Below are 19,594 nucleotides of genomic sequence, written 5' to 3'. Positions count from 1 at the left end.
CCAAATGCAACGATTCTACATTCGATATTAAAGGGAATGTCCCCCTCGAAAAAACACCGCAGTTGACGTCATGATTTCATTCCTCTTGGGTTCATCAGTGATGTGCGTGTAGCATTCAGTGCAAATGACGTCATCTATTACGTTCACTTACTGGCGGTGTCTCGGTTGATATCTCTGGTAGACCCATGGTAATCAGATAGATTGTTCGAAATTTTCTTCCTTTATCAAAAAATATTATCCGAACACGATTCTTGGTACAGTAACGTGGCATCTTTCGCGCGAATGGATGATTTTGTACTCAATTCGACAACTACAAGACCTCAATGGGCGACGTGATGCTGTGACGTGACGATTCACGTCACGATACAACAGAGACCGGCATGGTGTGAAATATTCGCAGCAGTGGTCGTCTGAAAATAGAAGTGAAGAATGAGGGGGGAGCCCAGTTGAAATGATTGGGAGAATGTCCGCGATGATTGACGGATTTGATCGAAATTGGTTCGCTTTGGGATGAATGTAAACCTCATTCTAGTGCAAGGTCATAGCCACGAAGAGATCTTATGACTTCGGTACCGACATAAATCTCCTTCAGACTAGAAAATCCGTTGAGCATCAGTTCAAAAGTAATGAAAGTTAAAAATAAAGCAGGACAAAAGACTGCTATAAACGAGCTCACTATTAATAACAGATTTTTTTTACAAAACGTGAAATCATTGCTCAAACATTTTAAAGCTTGGGGTTGACGTATAAGTGATTTTTTTAATTGCATAGGAAACGTACTCATAAAAATTGATGAGACAGTTGGTACAAACGTTTTTCTGTTCATAATGTTTGGCATTGATTCTATGAAGCACTTATAGTGAAAAGGTTACCAAGAAGATGTGTTAAGTATCGTCATTTTTCATACACTGATAGAAATGTTTGTGTTCATTGTGTTATTTTTGGTTAAAATAAGAAGTGAAACACAAACCAACACTTTGAGACACACAAAAAGAGACTGGGAAAAAGCATTCCTCTTGTGTTCTTGTGTTACTGTTGGTTAAAATAAGAAGTGAAACACAAACCAACACAAATTTTCTGTTGATTCCGGTACAGTTTGCGATGAATTTAGCGCGGAAAACAATGGAGAGACTGGGAAAAAGCATTCCTCTTGTGTTCTTGTGTTATTTTTGGTTAAAATAAGAAGTGAAACACAAACCAACACAAATTTTGTATCGATTCCGGTACAGTTTGTGGTGAATTTAGCGCGGAAAACAATGGAGAGACTGGAAAAAAGCATTCCTCTTGTGTTCTTGTGTTACTTTTGGTTAAAATAAGAAGTGAAACACAATCAACACAAATTTTTTGTCGATTCCGGTACACTTTGCGGTGAATTTAGCGCAGAAATAGAGCGACTGGAAAAAAGCACTCCTCCGATTGCGACGTTGGTATGTCCCACTCATTTTTCATTACACCTCGTCAAGGAAAAAAGTTGACATTTTCTTTTGAAATTTTGAACTGAAGGTCAGGGTTATTTTGTGTTGAACTTCCCGTATTAACCAGACTTCTGTGTTAAAATTTCTCTCTGTGTAACTAGCCCTAGATTCGATAATTGGTGGAGATGAAAAAGGTAGATCTGTGAATTGCAAAATTTAGTTCGTGGCTGTGCTGCCCTTGAGTTCATAATGAATAAGTTGTGAACGCTAAAAATGGAGCGTCTGTTGGTCTAACTAAATCACTCATGATCGAACAAACAAAAATTAAACAAATGCCGAAAAAGAAGAAAAAGGAGAAGCGGTTCGCGTAGATAGTCCAGGTTTGGTCCAGGCTGAGTCATGACCAATCGCCGAGGATAAAACTGCCGTGCTAAGGAAGAACGCCGTATGAACATTTGAGAGTTGCCAAATTTCCCTCGATAAAACATGTATTCTTGACGCAATTTTAGGAATTTTTCCTTGAAATTTTCAGATATTTTAGATCCAATCGCGTATACATAATTGTCTGAAAATAGAGAATTTGCAGGTGTCGGAAATTTGATGAATTTCGTGTTTAAGTGGAAACTACTGAGTGAACTGAACGCGAGGATTCCCTTGGTTCATGAATTGAACAATTGTTGGAGAAGATATGACAAGATGATCCAATCTGCTAAAATACATGTGTTTAAATGGGAAATGCCGCCTTATGACGTCACCAGGCGTTGCATTTTCTCAATTTTAAATATATTTTTATATACTATTTCCCGTATCAGAAAAAAATTATGAAAAATTCTGTGAAATCAGCTCTTTGAGCACTTTCAGATGAAGCATTAAAAAATTCGCGTGCAAATTCTCCATTTTGGGAAATAATATTAAGAATTTTCCTAGTAAATTCGGTTTTTATCGAAGGAAATTTGGCAACGTCTGAAGGCTCATACGGCGTTTTTCCTTAGCACGGCAGAAAAGCTCTGGCGTGTATCCGAGTAATATTTTTGAATTAGCCCTTGAATCCCCTCACCTCAATGTCGGTGAATGGCGCTGATGGCGCTACATTAGGCTGTTTACATAACGTCTCTGTTCGTTTATGGGGCTGCACTCGTCGCGTTCTGCCCGGGATTATTCAAATTTTCGACTCTCATGCTTCTCAAACCCGTGGTGTTGGCTCATTTACATGTGGATAATTGATCTCTTTTTCTCCCTTTTGAGCGAACTCGACTGCTCGGGGGAAAGATACGGCGCGGCGATAAATAGGGCGAGCTAGTCGCGGGGCCCGGGCCGGCCTTCTGAAATCACGATCTGGATCTGATAGAATGTGTCATTAACACGGAATGTGGCCAGCCTTTCGTTACTGTTCCAGGCTAGCGCAAAGCCCTGTTGTCGTTTCGCGATTGGCCACGCGCATGCGCTAACTTAACAATCGGAAATTTCAATAATGGAACAGAAGGACACAACTCGTCGTTCCTGTAACTCCATTTCAATGTTGCCGAATCTCTTCTCGCAAACTGCACAGAGAAAAGGAGAATTTCGGGAATTTCTAACTGTGAACGTTACCGCATTTCCCGGATTTTTTGCAAAAATCAGACAAATTTTGGCTAAAAATTGTTCAGGTACATTTTTGTAAAATAAATCAATTACTTGAGTCAATTTGCCAATCTTGGAATGGAATTACGCTCCTTCATACGGGAAATGGCGAATTGCGAAGATATTTTGAAAGGGACTGAATTCCACAGCTCTTACGCTGAGACATTTGCATGAATGCAAATTTTTTCAAACCACTCTAACTTTTAATTAGAGTTGATTTTGCACAAACAGATAGAATCAATTTCTACTAATCAATAAAATGGTTTTGTGTAAGTAGATTCATTATTAAAATAATTTGAAAAAGGTCCATAAACATATTGCCTTTGGTTCAATTTGAAATAAGAATGACTGCTAAGAAGTGCTGATCCAAATTAATGATTGTTATCAAAAAGAAAAGGTTTAAAAATGACCCACACGCACAATGTGCTGATATAGTAGTGATATGGTCTAACAATGAAATTGCAGCCTACATGAGAATTTGCGAACAACTTTTTTTCTTTGACTCGTTCTCACATTTTAGATGTTATTTGAAGACGAATGTGTCGATGGAATGACCCCTCTGTAGGTGCCTCTGTGTTCGAAGGAAAGAGGAGAAAGCACATAAGGTTGCAAACAATCAATAATGTTGTTAGTAAAAAAAATGGGAGTGTAAAACTGACCAACATTGTAGTCGATCGTAAATTGTTGTCAGTTGGCATCTGCGCGGGATCCAATCTGCTCCACAAAGAACCATCTCTGCACGAGTTTTTTTCAATCAACCACATTTAGCTCGCCCCTTTAACCGTCTTAATAGTTTCAGAATAAAAAGTAATAATTTCCTTGGCTCATCGGAGTGATGATGGAGGGATCGATCCAGATTTATGATTTATTTTAAATACGCACGTGGTCTTCGCTTAAATTAAAAAGCAAAAATTCCTAGAATCGGAGAGTTGAAATCTCATTGGCCCGACCGATAACTGATGGGATATCAATTAATTAAACAATTTAGTTTTCGACCACCTCAATCGCCTCGCAATTATCTGAATATTAGATATTGTCCACTACCGCGGACTCGATTACTGCAGCATTCAACCCTTTCTTCGAACATTTTTATGCTGTTCTGTTCTGACGCAGAAATGACTATAGCCCATTTTTTGCAAACGGTGCATATCTGAAACAAATAATTAAAATAAAAATTATAATAACTAATTAACTACTAAAAATTTTAAAGTTACTTTTCATACCCGCGGCTTTTCGAAACGTGATAATCGAACGTGCATTGAAATTCGAGTGAAATATTCATCGATAGAACGTCGCTGCACATAACTTTGAATTGACTTATTTGCGTGTACATATATACCAATCGTTTAAGAGGGTCAAAAAAAGGATGCTTTCATACTAGAGTGTTTATTTTTTTGCATGCCTGCATGACGGGAAATATTTTAACTCTCGGAGGAACGAACGGTCAAGTACGCGAGATGGAGGATGGAATCCTCCTGCCATTGACACACAACGGTACAAAATAAACAGTGCGTCAGGATAAGCACAATGCAGAATATTTTACTTCCTAAGACCTTGCTTCGCAGAAAAAATCGTAACCAATTTCGTACACAGTCAGCCAGAGCAGAATAATTAGAGACACTCGTATCAATTAGTGTCGTGTCAGTATTTCGAAGATCTTTATTTTTGATTTTAGAATTTAGTGAGCCAGAAGGGTTAAATCGCAAGTTTCATCTTATTTTATCGATTCAATCCTTTTGATTGAATCAGTGGAGACGCAAACTCCGAAATGTGTTTCCAGTGATTTTTCAAGTGCTCAGCAGCTTTTTCAAGTGCTCAGCAGCTTTTTCAACTGTCAGAATTAGAGAAAACTTAATGTCTTGATATAGAAATATGTTGGTGTCAATACTTAATATATGGATTACATTTTGCAAGAAGGAACCAAAAGCATTACAATGTTGCAAAGATTGTGCAACTTTGTTTACCTTGCAAGTATAAAACTGATCATTTAAATAAGTCCTATCATTTTTGTCAATAAACTACGAATTCAAGACGAAAATTACCTTCGGGTCGTAAATGAAATTTTTTGCATGGTTTTAGTAATTTTATCGAAAATAATGCAAGTTGCACAATCCTAGGAACATTGAAATGCTTTTAGTTCCTTTTTGCGAAATGCAATCCATATGACAATTGGGCAAATCACTTTTTGCTATCGATAGGATACAGCCCCTAGATGAACCCACTCTATTTAGATTAACCTGGAGTCCACGTGGTGGCCAGGGGACGTAGCCTCAAAATCTTAAAACTGATTGGACGTATTTATGCTAAATGGAGCTATGTGCAAGTGGAAAGATGGGGTGTACTCGTTATTTGAGGGCCATAAGAATGAATGGGACTTTAAAAGCACCAGTGACGTCAGCGGCAACGACCGACTGGGCAGGACGAGGAGATCGGTGGCGGGACTCTTTAACTCACGAGCTCTGTCCACAAGGCTCTTGTCACATGTCCACGGCTCACGAGTTAGCGCTCAGTTCTTTTTGATTTAATGTAAAATCCCGCTTTTCCATTTCCTCAAAAGGAACTATATCCACTGACCACATTGTTTCTTATCCAGCCTCCACGAGCACACCCCATCTTTTCACTTGCACATAATGGAGATGTTGCATGTGTGAGGAATTTGCGATTTGACTATTGATTCTTATGTAAAAGTTCGCGAGAAACACGATGGGGCCATACTGGTTTTCTCTGAAATCAACTCTCAAGCTTAAAAAAAGCTCTCAAGTTGGGGCCAAAATTGAGGGGATATCCCACGCTATCCTGAGAGTCCACCTCTACATAAAAAAAAAAACTCTGCATGCAAAGATAGGGAGCAAATACATTGACAGGGCTGCCACCTTATTTAGGGACTATAAAACTGAAATCACGGCAACCCTGCTAATTTACTTGCTCCCTATCTTTGCTTGGAGGATTTGTCTTGTTGTAGAGGTGGACTCTCAAGATAGCGTGAGATATCCCCTCCATTTTGTCCTCAACTTGAGAGCTTTTTTTGAGCTTGGGAGTTGATTTCAGAGAAAACCAGTCGCACCATCGTATTTCTTGCGAACTTTTACATCAGAATTAACAGTCAAATCGCAAATTCCTCACACATGCAACATCTCCATTCCTTTCAACATAAATACGTCCAATTGAGTTAGTTCGATGTATGTGCGAATGAACGTTTGTCGGATGTTCTGATGTAGGTATTGCGATCGACATGAGAAGCCGGCCCATGAACTTGGGATCGAGTCCTTATTGTGTTGGTGTTGTGGTGAAGACACTGCGGAGGCGGAGAGGGGGGCGGGGCTCGGCGCGGAGCGTGGCATGTCACCAGTCGCGACCGCGATTCGTGCGTATTAATGAATGGACGCTATTAAAAATCAAGAGAGTAAAAACAAACCCTGAGGAGTAACGGGTTTTCGGGTCCTGGTCCGGGGTCCAGTCGCCGGTCGCGTCGTGGCGCAGCCGTTTTAGCGCACTTCCACGGCGGCGCCACCGCCCACTATTGCAACATCGGCACCAGGAGACAGAGCTTTCCTCGGCGGCTTTGACTCATCAGTCGCAGCCCCATTTGTGTGACATTTTTCATATCTTTCAGTTAACTGCTCACGGGGAAAAATTTAGAGCTTGATTTTTCTATGACCGAATAAAACTGGAAACTTTTTTTTTAAGGTAAAGGCGGGGAGGAGGGGCGGCAAAGAATGAAGAACAGGGTGTCTACAAGTCCGGAAATAATACTGATTTTTTTGAGGGCGGTCCGGACGTACTGAGAAAGTGCGGAAATTCCGCAAGGAGATCCGCAATTTTTGTCATGAGTTAGAAATTCAACCTTTTGAAAATTTTCGAATTTCTTCAATTGGAGGTACTGGAAAAGTACCGAATTTTTCTGTTGAGAAGGTACTGAATTTCTTGAAAGAGTACCGTAAAAGTACTGATTTTTGGCCAGCCTGCTTTAATAGACACCCTAGAAAAAGGATCGGTGTAGATTACTCTCTTCACTGAGTGATAGATGTGAGCCAAATCGTTTTTAACTTATTAAACCACGTGTATCACATTGAAAGAATGTCTTGTGGATCACGGTTGATGATTCGAGTGGTGTCTTTATGATTTCGGAATGATTACGTTTCAAGTTGAAAAATTGCATAAAAGTGTATGAAACAAATTAACTTTAAACTTACCTATCAAAGAAGTAAAGAATCACGGTGGTTCAATTTTTCCTCAAAAACACCCGGTGATGAGTTTGACTCGAAGCTGACTTATGACCAGCCGTGATGTACTATCTACTTAACATTTTTAGAGTTTTCCGAGAAGAAAAGACATTCCGACTGAATTGGCGCCCTTAAGTGTGTCTCTGTTGTTTTGCCCAGTAATCGGTGCAAATGAAGTTTTGCAATATATTCATGCGCTTGCATTCATAAACTGTAATATCGCTATCGTTCTTTGGATGTCGATCTGCTGGGCGCTCCCATAACTTGTTATATGCACCTGACCTGGCACTTATGCACGTAGGAAATCGAGCGAATTTCATCTTCAACAGGGCAGCACCGTAGACAACTCTATGTTTATTCTGCAGAATCGTGAGCAAATGACTCTTAAGTTCTGCCCAAAGCGAAGTGCGCGGCCAGGCCACCGGAGATCGTAGGAAAGAGGGTGGGGAAAAGCAATAGCAGCCGGTGCGGCGTGATGGAGTGCATGTAGCGAAGAGTTAACGCTCCATAGATCCACTGTTACCACCGTTTTATGCTAACGTCATTCTCTAGCAGAAAATGCATTTTGAAAGGCAGATTTGTGCCCTGGGCTAAGAAGGCATCCCAGAAGTTTCAACGAATAGTCTAACAGGGTGTCTAGCATCAGGAAAAACCGGAAAATATCAGGAATTTTGGCCGATCGGAAAAATCGGACGTTTTATCAGGAATTTTTCTTACGCGAATCTCCTCAGCGGAGAAAGTCCTACTGCCTTTTGCCTACCGTGCAAGAGTCGAGAAAAATCAGGAAAATTATCAGGATTTTTCAAAATTAAAAAATACTAGACACCCTGTCTAGCGAAATTTTGTGAAGTAGTTTGAAAATTTTCAAACAGAAGTATTGCAGAAATTTTCTTAAAGTTTTTAGTAACTATAAAGCTTAAAATAAGTGGAAAAATAATGTAATTCGACTCAAGTTGGGGGTCCTGTACAAAAAATTTAAACTAATTTTCCGATCCTTTTATGACACTCACTGACCACCGTAGTGGACTGTGCAACTTTGCGCTGAACTCCACTTCCAATTATTCAGCACCGCGCCACTAGCTATAACTATCCCGCTGATCTATGCCCCCCCCCCCCCCAAAAAAAAAAAAAAAAATGCTGTACAAAATTGGGTTTAATTATTCAAGTGGATCAGAACCGCCACTTCTGAATCGACGATATATCTTCGTCGAGATTGAACTTAATATATCAGCGTTAATGGAAAGCTTAATCAATGAGTTACAAAAACTTGGTCGTTTTTTATGCAGTCAGTAGGAATATTAAAACTTAGTCCAGACTCTTGAAAACATAGACAAGAAAATGGACTCTTGATCCAATCAGATCTAAGCTTAAATCCAAAGGAAATCCGCTCAAATTAAGAGACTTGATTCTTGATTTAAGCTTAAATCCGATTGAATCAAGAGTATTTTTTCTTGTCGATGTTTTGAAGAGTCTGGACTCTAGATCCAATGTGTTTTTTTTTCCAGTGCTCAGTATTTTCAAGAAGTACTGAGCACCATGTTTGAAGCCCAGTCCTTGGAGGCGAAACGCACAGAGCCAGCTTCAACGTCCAGTCAGACGCACAATTAAATTGTGTTGTCTGCCCGTGGTTCTCGCATAACTGCAACTTACAATGGCGAGGCGCGGATCATCGACTATCGATATTTTCCCATTTGAAGCAACGATATAGAATCGATATTGAAGTTTACCCTGATAATCGATCCTTTTCCATGTGCTCAAATGGATGGCAGATTAATCGATTCATCGTAAAGCACCGACACTATACGTGAATGCACGAATTAGCTCGAATTGAATGGTCGTCGAATTGAACTTGAGATGGAAGAAAGAGGAAGAGGAATATGAAAGATATAAAGAAGAGGCAGAAGGGAGCTTTTGTTGCAGAGAGCGGGACCAACAATTAAACGCGAGTTCGGGCACCTTCATTTCGTACATGAATGGTGAGCAGTTGGCAGCCCGGAGCAAACCACGATAATCCTATCGTCATGTTTCAGTCGCCTCTCTGATTGAGGTCCACGTGAAGTTATCAAAAAAACCTCTCCTTCAGAATGTTATTGACAGCGAGGAGTTCGAGAATTTCGACCGCAGGGCCTCTACTCCGGAGGAATAATTCTGCCATGTTGTATGAATAATAGCCGAAAATTCATGTAAAAAACAACTGCAGGGCTGGGTCCTAGATTGACACCAACATCCTTGGGTAGATATCAGTCTTATCGTAGCTGGGCTATAAAGTAGCCCGGGTAGGGCTGGTGTCCATCATAAACCTATAGGTAACTGACTATGTAACCTATCCCTCTAGGCATGAGCACGAAACTATTTCTTCCTTGTTCTTTTATTCTCTCCTTTTTCACAGAAAACATTGATATTTGTATTGTGAATCCAAAATTGTAGGTGCCAAAAACTTCTAAATAGGAATATTCACTTGTATTCGACTTAAAAAACATTTGTGGTACAAAAATACCATTAATCTTGCCAAAACTGCGACATAATCGATGCCTTCAGTGATAAAGAGAAATTCAACGTGTCATCTGTTTTCGAACAGATAATGGTAGGTTATAATACGTAAAGTTCTGCATCCAAAAGGACTCCCACATAGCAAACACACTTTTAAGAGATGTATTTTTGTATCGTCATTTTTTCATAGCTTCGTGCAAATCTAACGTTTTCTGTATTTTTCTTTTTTCAGGTAAGCAGCATGAAAGTTCTTCATCCAGACTTCTTCTAAGTGAGTACACTCAAAAAAAAAAAATGTTACTTTAAGCTTGAGCAAGCTTGATTCAGCATGACGGGCGTCTTAAAAACGGGTACAAGCTTACAGCATGTTACGGGAACATAATCAAAAATGTTGAAGAAACATGATAGCCGTCATGTTAAATCAACATGACTGTCGTCACGTTGACTTAATATGCTGTCGTGTTGATTTAACATGACAATCATGTTGATTTAACATGACAATCATGTTGATATACGAGTACGTCAAATGCTACAAATTAAAATAAATTACGTTATTTTAATGAAAATTGAATCGTATTTTAAGGTAGTTATACTTCCAATACTACTCTCAACCCAGAATCATCCCATCCGACCTATCAAATTTTTCCGACTTTTTCGGGATTTGAACGCGGGACCTACCTATTACAAGCGGAGTATTCTACCAACCGAGCCATCCGGGCTTACGGTTCCAAAAGACGAATTTTAAGTGTTTCCATATCCCACTGAATTACTTTTTCATTTTTTTGCCGTCTAAGTTGTGTGAAATGCATACCGCATCAAATTGTTAGGTTTTTCTTTTTTTCCATTCACTATTTACGAAAAGAGATTTCCAGTCAAGAGCGAGCCTAATCAAGGAAATCTTAATTCTAACATTAGATCATCAGATAAGAGCTACAGTTCTGCCCTGAAAGGACCGAGCTCTTCCGAAAACAAAACTCCTCAGCCAGCTGTATCACTCACGACAACTGATAACAGCGTTGATTATGTCACAGTAATCAACGAGCTTAAACACCTAGTAACTAAACAAGCAGAGCAGATTGACAAACTGATGTCTGTTATCCTCAAGCTCTTACCTCAACAAGAGGTACAGATCCCACAATCAGTCCAACCTTCCCTACAATCTGATTCACTATCTGTGAACTGATTTATAATAGAATTAATTCTTTCTTCACAGGCACAGGCGTGAGTACGCCCAGCCTCGCCTCTCCATACTTAAAATGGAGAGCTGGGCGCTCACGTACTGAAGTCTTCACCCTTTCCCTTGTTATCTAGTTGTAAATTTTTAATATTTACTTATTTTTATATTTATTTTTATTTTCTTAATATTCTTGTTATTTTGCTCTTTCAGCAGTCTGGGTTTTGTTTTATCCCACCTCCCTCATCTAAACCAGGTTTTTTCCCATTGGATTTTTTCCCTAGTTATTTTCATGTGCAATTTATTAAATTGTACAGCCTAAAATTCCTCCCTATCTAAAACTTTCTGTAGAAAATCTTAATCTACAAATTCAAATGGATACCTTTTAAACAGAGGTAGTTGTTGTAATAATTCTTAAGTGTATTCTGAAAAGTCATGTTCTTTCTTTGTACTGATTTCTTTCTTGACAATAAATTCGATATATACTATTTACGAAAAGGAATTTACATTATGCACCATATAAAAATTAACAATTTATCACGAACTATTTTTTTCTCCTCCAACAACGATGTTTACTTTCTTCAGTGTTTACGATCGTCATTTTTATTCTTATTTTATATCATGATAATAATTAATAATTAATAATATAAATAAATCAAACATTGAAAATAAAAAATATAATCAAATAATAAGAAACGTATGATTCTAAGAGCTTTAACCACACGAGCGAAAATGTTTTTGAACGAAGAATAATAAACTACCATCAACTTAAAAGTAATTCTTTTTGTTTCATGTGTAAGTATTATTACCGTATTACCATTTATTTGTCATGGTGAGCGTTAATAGCGTTATTCGAGTCGATTTATTTTGTTTCCGAAAGTGTCTCAATTGTGTTTTTACCTTATCAATTGGGTATCCAGAAATTTTTTTGAGTAAATACTTTGGGACGGATTTCTTAAGAGACTTTTTCAGAATGTACCAGCGAATGGTTTGAAAAGAGTAATAGTACCAGTTCTCTGAATAAAAAATAGGTACGCTATTTTTTTAATTTGAACGTTACTCGCAGTGAGTAGACAATCTTGTCTAAGTGTCAAGACTATCGAGTCAGGTGGCTTAGATGTCTAGCTTATGAAACGAAATCATGAATGGAGGGAGGGGGAGGGAGATGAGGAGGAGGAGGGGGATGAGGAGGAGGAGGGAGATGAGGAGGAGGGAGATGAGTAGGAGGGAGAGGAGGAGAACACGCCATCCCCCTTTTCAGTACGTAGATGATGTTTCAAGAGCACCACGGTACTCCTGAAACAATATGAAAGCAAATGGTAACATAACACTGCATATGCTAATTCAACAAAATGTTAATGTTCTTTCAACCAAAGGAATGGTAAAACAACATGTGTAATGCAGTTTCAGTCTGACATAATGCTAAATTTACATGAATTTGGTTGAATTAACATGCGTAATGTTACTCGAATATTACCGTCATGTTGATTCAACATGACAGGTAGAAGCATTCTCGGTCATGTTGATTCAACATGACGGCAAATGTAGAATTAAGTCAAACCATGTTGGGTTACGGGGAGTGCAGCCTATATCAACATAATTTCTGTGATGTCATTTCAACATGGCGGTTAATGCTACTTCGACATTTCCTTTTTTTTGAGTGTACAACCAAAATTTGTAAAATTCTTTAGTCAAGGGGAATGAGACCAGTCGTATCAAAATGTTACACCGTGTGCCTTCAGTTTCCCCATATAGATACTTTTTTTTCTATTGATGAGCCAAAAGCAGTGTTTTCCTATTGCAAAATGTGGTTCATATTATCCCTGGTTCTTGACCAGACACGAATACTGTCGTGCCAAGGAAAAACGCCGTGTGAACATTCGAGAGTCACCTAATTTCCTTCGATAAAATGTTCATTTCTGAAGAAAGTTAATAATATCTTTCATCGAAATTTTCAGCAACTTCAGATCAAAGTACCTACAAACGAAATTCTCCTGAAAATTGGTAGAAAAATATCCCTAAATTTTCCCGGAAATTCATGATTTGCCGAAGGAAATTTGGCGACGTCTGAAGGTTCATACGGCGTTCTTCTTTAGCACGGTAGAATAGGCACTCGTAGTAATAGCACAATACTGCTGCGCTAAGGAAGAACGCCGTATGAACCTTTAGGTGTTGCCAAATTTATTTCAAGGAAAAATATTCATAACTTTCCTCAACAATGAACATTTTATCGAAGGAAATTTGGCAACTCTCGAATGTTCTTACGGCGTTCTTCCTTAGCACGGCAGAAAAGGCACTCGTAGTATTAGCACAATAGCACACGCGGAAGTTTACCCGGTCTTGGGCACTCCGTGGATTTATGCCAACATTACGAAGTCGCCGAATCCCAGTATTCGGGGCTTTTCGCGAAGACGCGGCGCGGGGCCCGGGCGTGTCTCGGAGCAATAATGGCCCGTGCGACCCAAGTTCACAAATGGACCGCGCAAATGCGAATGCGATTCCGTTTTATGTAAGCTCTTACGGGTCGGCGTGCCTATTCGAGGACGGGCAAACGGTTTAGCGGATAAACTAACAATGGAGCGACAACGAGCACTCGGACTCGTACGTCGTACGTAGCGCTCTTAACGACTCCTTTCTTACGCTCGAGCTTTTTGCCGGCCACACTAAAGTCGGGGAATCGTCCGCAATGAAAGCCGTGCATCTTGCGTAACAGACAGACGCGGCGTCGCCTTTGTCATCCTCAGCCGCAGCCGCCCGGCCATAATCCCTCTTGCTCAGCAGCATCACTCAGAGCCGCAGTCTTCTTAACGGCCAGAGACATTATAAGTGAAAGAAAGAAAAATTGGGGTTCTTTTTAGCTGAATCAAGCTGAGCAATAACGATATTTGCATCATTTCTAGGTTTACAAAGACGATCAGTAGTACACGGAGAAAAAAACTTTGTGCATTGGACCCGAAGTTGAGGTCATATGGATCTCTGAAGTTTTCCCATCATCTATCCGAAAACTTGAGATCGAGCTGCTAAAGTTCGGGTCAGGCATCGAGGCACTTCGGTATGTACCGGAGTACTTCAGATGCGTGACCCAAACCCTTCGGTAATTATCGAAGTACTTCGGATGTCTGACCCGAACTTCGACATCTCAACGTCAAGTTTTTAGACACGTGATCCAAAAACTTCAGAGATCCATTTGACCTCAACTTCGGGTCCTACGCACGAAGTGTTTTTCTCCGTGTAAAAGAAAGTCACTGTAAAACCGTACCTTGGTATGGTACCTTGAATCATTTTATTAATCTGTGGTAAACTTAAAAATCCGATGAAATGTAAATTGGGAGACATACATACTTAACACAAAAAATATTATGGCAGAAATTAAGTTATTCTATTTTGACAAGATGTAGAAGCTTTGCAGCAGTGCTGCTCGTACATCGATCAACACCGTGCAGCATTTGCAAATGAAAGATTTAAAATCCTTACCGGAAACGTCATAAAAAATAGTTCGTACTTTTAATTAGGTTTTTTTTTTCATAATCGTAACTATTTTGCAAGTCTACATGTTTGTTCGGTGGAAATAATTGAAAACATTTGAAAGAAAACTATAAAGCATAGTGCGCCGGCGTGAATTGTAAAGTCAAACTGATATTCTAAGCTCTCTTTATCTGCATAAACTGAAGTAAATCGTCCATTGTGATTAGCTAGAACGCTTTGAGAATTTGATAAGAAGAGATGTACCAACAACGACCGACATTGGATGCCCCTTCATATACATAGATATACAATTCTAGCCCAATTGTGGTCGAAAGTATTGTATCAATGATTGTTAACAATTTCTCTACCTCAGTAAAATGATCAGTATTTTGATCGTGACTGAAACGATCATTTCTACAAAAGTAACATTGTAAATATGACTAGAAAAGAGGGTAGGACCAAGAACCTACTACAAGCATCGTAAAGCAAAGATTATTTTTTCTCCGCCCTTTCCTTAACTCGCTGCACAGATTCATGAGCCAGGCGTCAGGCATGAATTCTGATCGACGAATATCCCACGGAAGAACCAAAGCTGACTGGGCGAAATAGTTGAATCATTTTATCGGCACGATCCGACGGTGAGGCCGGGGAGTCGATGGACCAAGTTGAGATGAACCAATTTGATGTTGTGTCGAATCAGTTTGGAAGGCAGGAGCCTCGCATGCGTCGGGTCAGACCTATCAAAACCCGTTGCGTTACAACTTACATCGAAACTAAAGCGGTTCATAAAACGCGCGTGCAATTTTATTGCCGCTTGCGCAATTCATGGCGTATCCGTTAAAAGCTTGCTCTTGTCACGAAAATCGGGCGCGCGCATCGATGCTGATGCTCCGATGACCCGGACCCGATGTCAGCACCTTCACAATTGCCCAAACCCGATCGGATCCGGCCCAGACCCGTGTAGCAACTCTGCCGTCCCAGGGAAAAACGTCGTTTGAGCCTTCGGATGTTGCCAAAATTCTTTAAATAAAACACTAATTACACGGCCAAACTCGTCAATTTTTTTTCTTTCAATTTATCAGAGCGCTTGATAGCCTGGTTATACGCTCAAATTTCCGTCAAATTCCGATCAAAATGATGACCAAGATGGCGGTCGAGAGTTATCTAGATTGATGAGTAAAATTAATTAAAACAGCGTGTTGATTCTAATAAGCATGAAATAAGCACGGTTGTGTGAGAATCAGATGAAGGATGAGCCCCATAGTTCCATCATCTACCATCAGGCCGCAGAAATTTGATGGTAGATGGTGCGCACCAGTCACCATTTGATCGGAAATTGATGGGAATTTGAGCGTGTAACCAGCACATTACAGGGTTGCCATGCGGTCACGAAGTATCAGGAAAGCCGAGAAATGCCGTGAAAGTTAAGGAAAACCTGGAAATGTCAGGGAAAAAGACGAAAATGTCAGGAAAAATTGTTTTAAGTCATATTTATTTGCTTTCTAGAACGAGTTTGACGTTATGAGCAACAAATTTTGTCTGAAAACTATTTTTAATCATGTATTTTTAACCACCTGACATTTCTATAATTGTCAGGGAATTTCCCGAAAATGTGTCAGGGAAATTTCAAAGTATTTTATTTTCCAAATTATGTGGAAATGACTTTATCCGGAACACGACCAGTATTATCTGAAGATTTCAAAGGAAAACATGCTTAATTTTCCTCACTAATAAATATATTATCGGGGGAACTATGGCAACATTTGAATCTTCATACGGCGTTTTTCTTTACCAACAACGCAACGGCGGCGTGTATCAATTCGCCCGTCAATCTTTCACACCGGACCGAGTGTGTGTTAATGTCTTGTGTTAATGTGTATTCGTACTCCTTACACCATTGTTCGAGCATCTCTACAAGTTTACGATGCATCGTATGGAGATGCCCCGTTTCATGATAAAACTTTTATCCCGTTCGTCCTCGAAGTTGCTGTTGAATCGGTATTGGTTCCAACCGAGTATTTCCATCATCTCGAGAGTCGTAGAATACAGGTTTTCTGAGGGAGCTCACGGATCTTTAGAAAATAAGTTTGTTGGGGTTTTAAACAGACCGATTTATTTGCCCCAAAAGGATTTTCTGTGCATCGTATTCTTACATTGTGCTTTACATCACGAGCAGTGGCTAGGCGCACTGGAAAAAAAAACCACATTGGATCTAGAGTCCAGACTTTTAAAAACATTGACAAGAAAAAGGACTCTTGATTCAATCAGATTTAAGCTTAAATCAAAAGGAAATCCGCTCAAATTAAGAGGCTTGGTTCTTGATTTAAGCTTAAATCTGATTGAATCAAGAGTATTTTTTCTTGTCAATGTTTTTAAGAGCCTGGACTCTAGATCCAATGTGTTTTTTTCCCAGTGTAATTCAGTACTGTAAAATCAGTTTTTGAAATGCATTTTTGTAACTTTAAACTATATTCAAGCCATGAACAAGCACTGAAAAAAAAGTAGCTTGGATCAAGCATGATAATTCTTGAATTTGCCGCCAAGAATTTTCTTTATCTTGCTTTAAGCTGACTTTTTCTTGATTCAAGAAAAATAATGCTTGGGTTAAGCAAAAAAGTAGCTTATATTAACCAGCAAAATTCTTGATTTAAGAAGAAATACTTCTTGGCGGCAAATTTAAGATTCTTTTTTCTCAAGTGAAGACCTATGTCTTGACGTCAAGAAATTAGACGCATTATTTCCTCCGCTTTTAAGTTTTCCAGACCTCGGAGAAAAAGCTCGGGACGTTGAAGTATAGAAACTCGCGTCGATAGAATGACCCTTACGTGAGAACTGCCCGGGAATCATGTTTATCGACGGTGCAGCTTCCACACTTGGCGACCTTTGAGCACTTACTTCCATGCGGAGAGTCACGCCCCATGACCCCTCATACTTGATACGTCGAACGTTCTTATGGGCAAAACTATCGTTTTTAAACTTCATGGCGTGTTGACGCTCTCATTCTCTAACATTTGGACGCATTTCAATCAGAAAGAGCTATCTCTAACGTGACCTGCGCTCCAGGACCCTTCAGAATACATGCATTACAGGGCTTATGTCATAATGACGATGGTCGCTTTTTTATTCAGATACGTTTATTTCAGCGGAGGACGCTCACCCTCTCGTGCAAGCGCGAAGCAGTGGCGTGGCGTGCTTTGCGATATATCGATTGTTATGCCATTTAAACCTATGGAAAAGGATCGATAAACAGGGTGTTCGCAGCTAACACCTTTATAATCGATTCTTTATCATAGGTTTAAATGGCATAACAATCGATATATCGCAATTCACGCCACGCCACTGGCGCGGAGAGGGTTCGCTCTTACCTTGGGCGCAACAAGTCGTTGATGGAAGCGATTACATACCGCCGCCACTATCTCCGTGCACTGTACTTAATTTTACAACATGCTCATCTTCGCTGTGTCGAGGCGAGAATGATTGTTCCATTATGTACATTATTTTTAACTGCTTATCAATATCTAGTTAATGTTCGGCCCTTGTGTACGGTTGCGATCAGTCCGAGACGTGCCGAGCCGCATGTAAATACTTACGAGCCGTGCTAAAACACGGGCCACGTTGCCAGCGGCGTGGAATCTGAAACATAAAATGAAATATTCTGTATTATTGTAATTTGTGTCTATTTGTTTCTCCCTTTCGGTGAGAGGTCGTCTATAAGTTATACTTAATGTCACGTTTACGTTTTTCTGGCCCCTCCTTTCACCCCCAACGTTTTATGTCGCTGAGCTATGGACTCTATAGAGATGTTGCATGTGTGAGGAATTTGCGATTTGACTATTGATTCCTGTGTATAAGTTCGCGAGAAACACGATGGTGCAACTGGTTTTCTCTGAAATCAACTCCCAAGCTCAAAAAAAGCTCTCAAGTTGAGACCAAAATGGAGGGAATATCCCACGCTGTCCTGAGAGTCCACCTCTACATCAAGACAAAGTCTCCATGCAAAGATAGGGAGCAAATACATTGACAGGGTTGCCGTGTTTTCAATTTTAGAGTCTCCAAATAAAGTGGCAACCCTGTCAATGTATTTGCTCTCCATCTTCGCATGAAGAGTTTTTCTTGATGTAGAGGTGGACCCTCAAGATAGCGTGGGATATCCCCTCCATTTGAGCGTCAACTTTAGAGCTTTTTTTGAGCTTGGAAGTTGAAATCAGAGAAAACCAGTGGCACCATCGTGTTTCTCGCGAACTTTTACATACGCATCAATAGTAAAATCGCAAATTCCTCACATATGCAACATCTCCATTTTAATCACTATGTGTGAAGGTGACTCTGACTCTTTGCCGCCCGTCCATTTTTCAAAGTCTTCGTTATATACGGTCTTGAATTAGACCGCGGTTACTATGAATAATGGTAAAATAAGAACACCGTGGTTGATAGACAAAACAGAAGTAGAGAAAAAACAAGCAGTGAACTCCAACACAATGTGTTGATAAGGCGCGTCATTAACTCGCACGTATCAACCCCTTTAGTTTTCATTTACAGAGATTTTAAAAAAGGCAAGCAGCACAACAAGAGAATTCACGATCCAACACTGCAAGGTCAACGACGCATCTTGACGAGACCGTGTATTGTGAATCTAGAAAGCTATTCGAACAAATTTAAGTTTTTTGATCCGCCTCAAGCAAAATCTTATCAGATTCTTGAAGAAAAGTGCTACGGAAAAATTTAAGCGAAGAAAGGAAAAATTCTGTCGAATTCCTAGAAGATAAAGTCGATTTAAAGGTATTTTGGGGCTAAAATACCCAAATCACCGGTATTATAAATCCCGTTATATTATTGAAAAGAAATTGACTCGATATAAATGCAATTGTATTAAATATGTCTTGATTTTGTTATTTTAAACGTCTTTTCATGCAAAGAAGCTCAACCATGTCCATGCTTTATTCATTCATGAATTGAAAGTAAGCAATCCACATCCCGAAAATCTACCGATTTGCCGTAAAAAATCGCAGAAACTTGATATACCAGGTCGATGTACCCACTCTTTGAATTTACCAATCAATTTAGTGAGTGCACGTAGGTATGTGAAAGTCAAAATGCTATAGTCATTTTGGGTGCATTCATTTTTCATGAAACAATTGTAAGTAATTTCAATCCCGAAAAACCATAAATTTCCCGTATAAAATCGAAAAAATCAAAATATGTCGACT

The 19,594-nt window shown here is 39.6% G+C and overlaps 1 protein-coding gene and 1 long non-coding RNA gene across 4 annotated transcripts in view; one reads left to right on the top strand and one right to left on the bottom strand.

Annotated features, from left to right (window-relative positions):
* RhoGEF64C (Rho guanine nucleotide exchange factor at 64C) overlaps positions 1 to 19,594 on the top strand; it is a 263,281-nt gene that overhangs the window by 55,603 nt on the left and 188,084 nt on the right. The window lies entirely within an intron of this gene.
* LOC140224709 (uncharacterized) overlaps positions 3,159 to 19,594 on the bottom strand; it is a 33,894-nt gene continuing 17,458 nt past the window's right edge. Inside the window, exons 2-3 of one of the 2 annotated variants that reach the window (XR_011899960.1) lie at positions 17,753 to 18,020; positions 3,159 to 4,185 (exon numbers count right to left, since the gene is read on the bottom strand). This is a non-coding gene — a long non-coding RNA (uncharacterized lncRNA). Of the gene's footprint in view, positions 4,186 to 14,104; positions 15,125 to 17,752; positions 18,021 to 19,594 lie in introns of those variants that run through there. The other variant, XR_011899959.1, reaches the window with a different exon arrangement.

Source organism: Bemisia tabaci, chromosome 5 (genome assembly GCF_918797505.1).
Source record: "Bemisia tabaci chromosome 5, PGI_BMITA_v3".
NCBI lineage: Eukaryota > Metazoa > Arthropoda > Insecta > Hemiptera > Aleyrodidae > Bemisia > Bemisia tabaci.
This window is presented reverse-complemented; position numbering and strand designations above follow the sequence as displayed.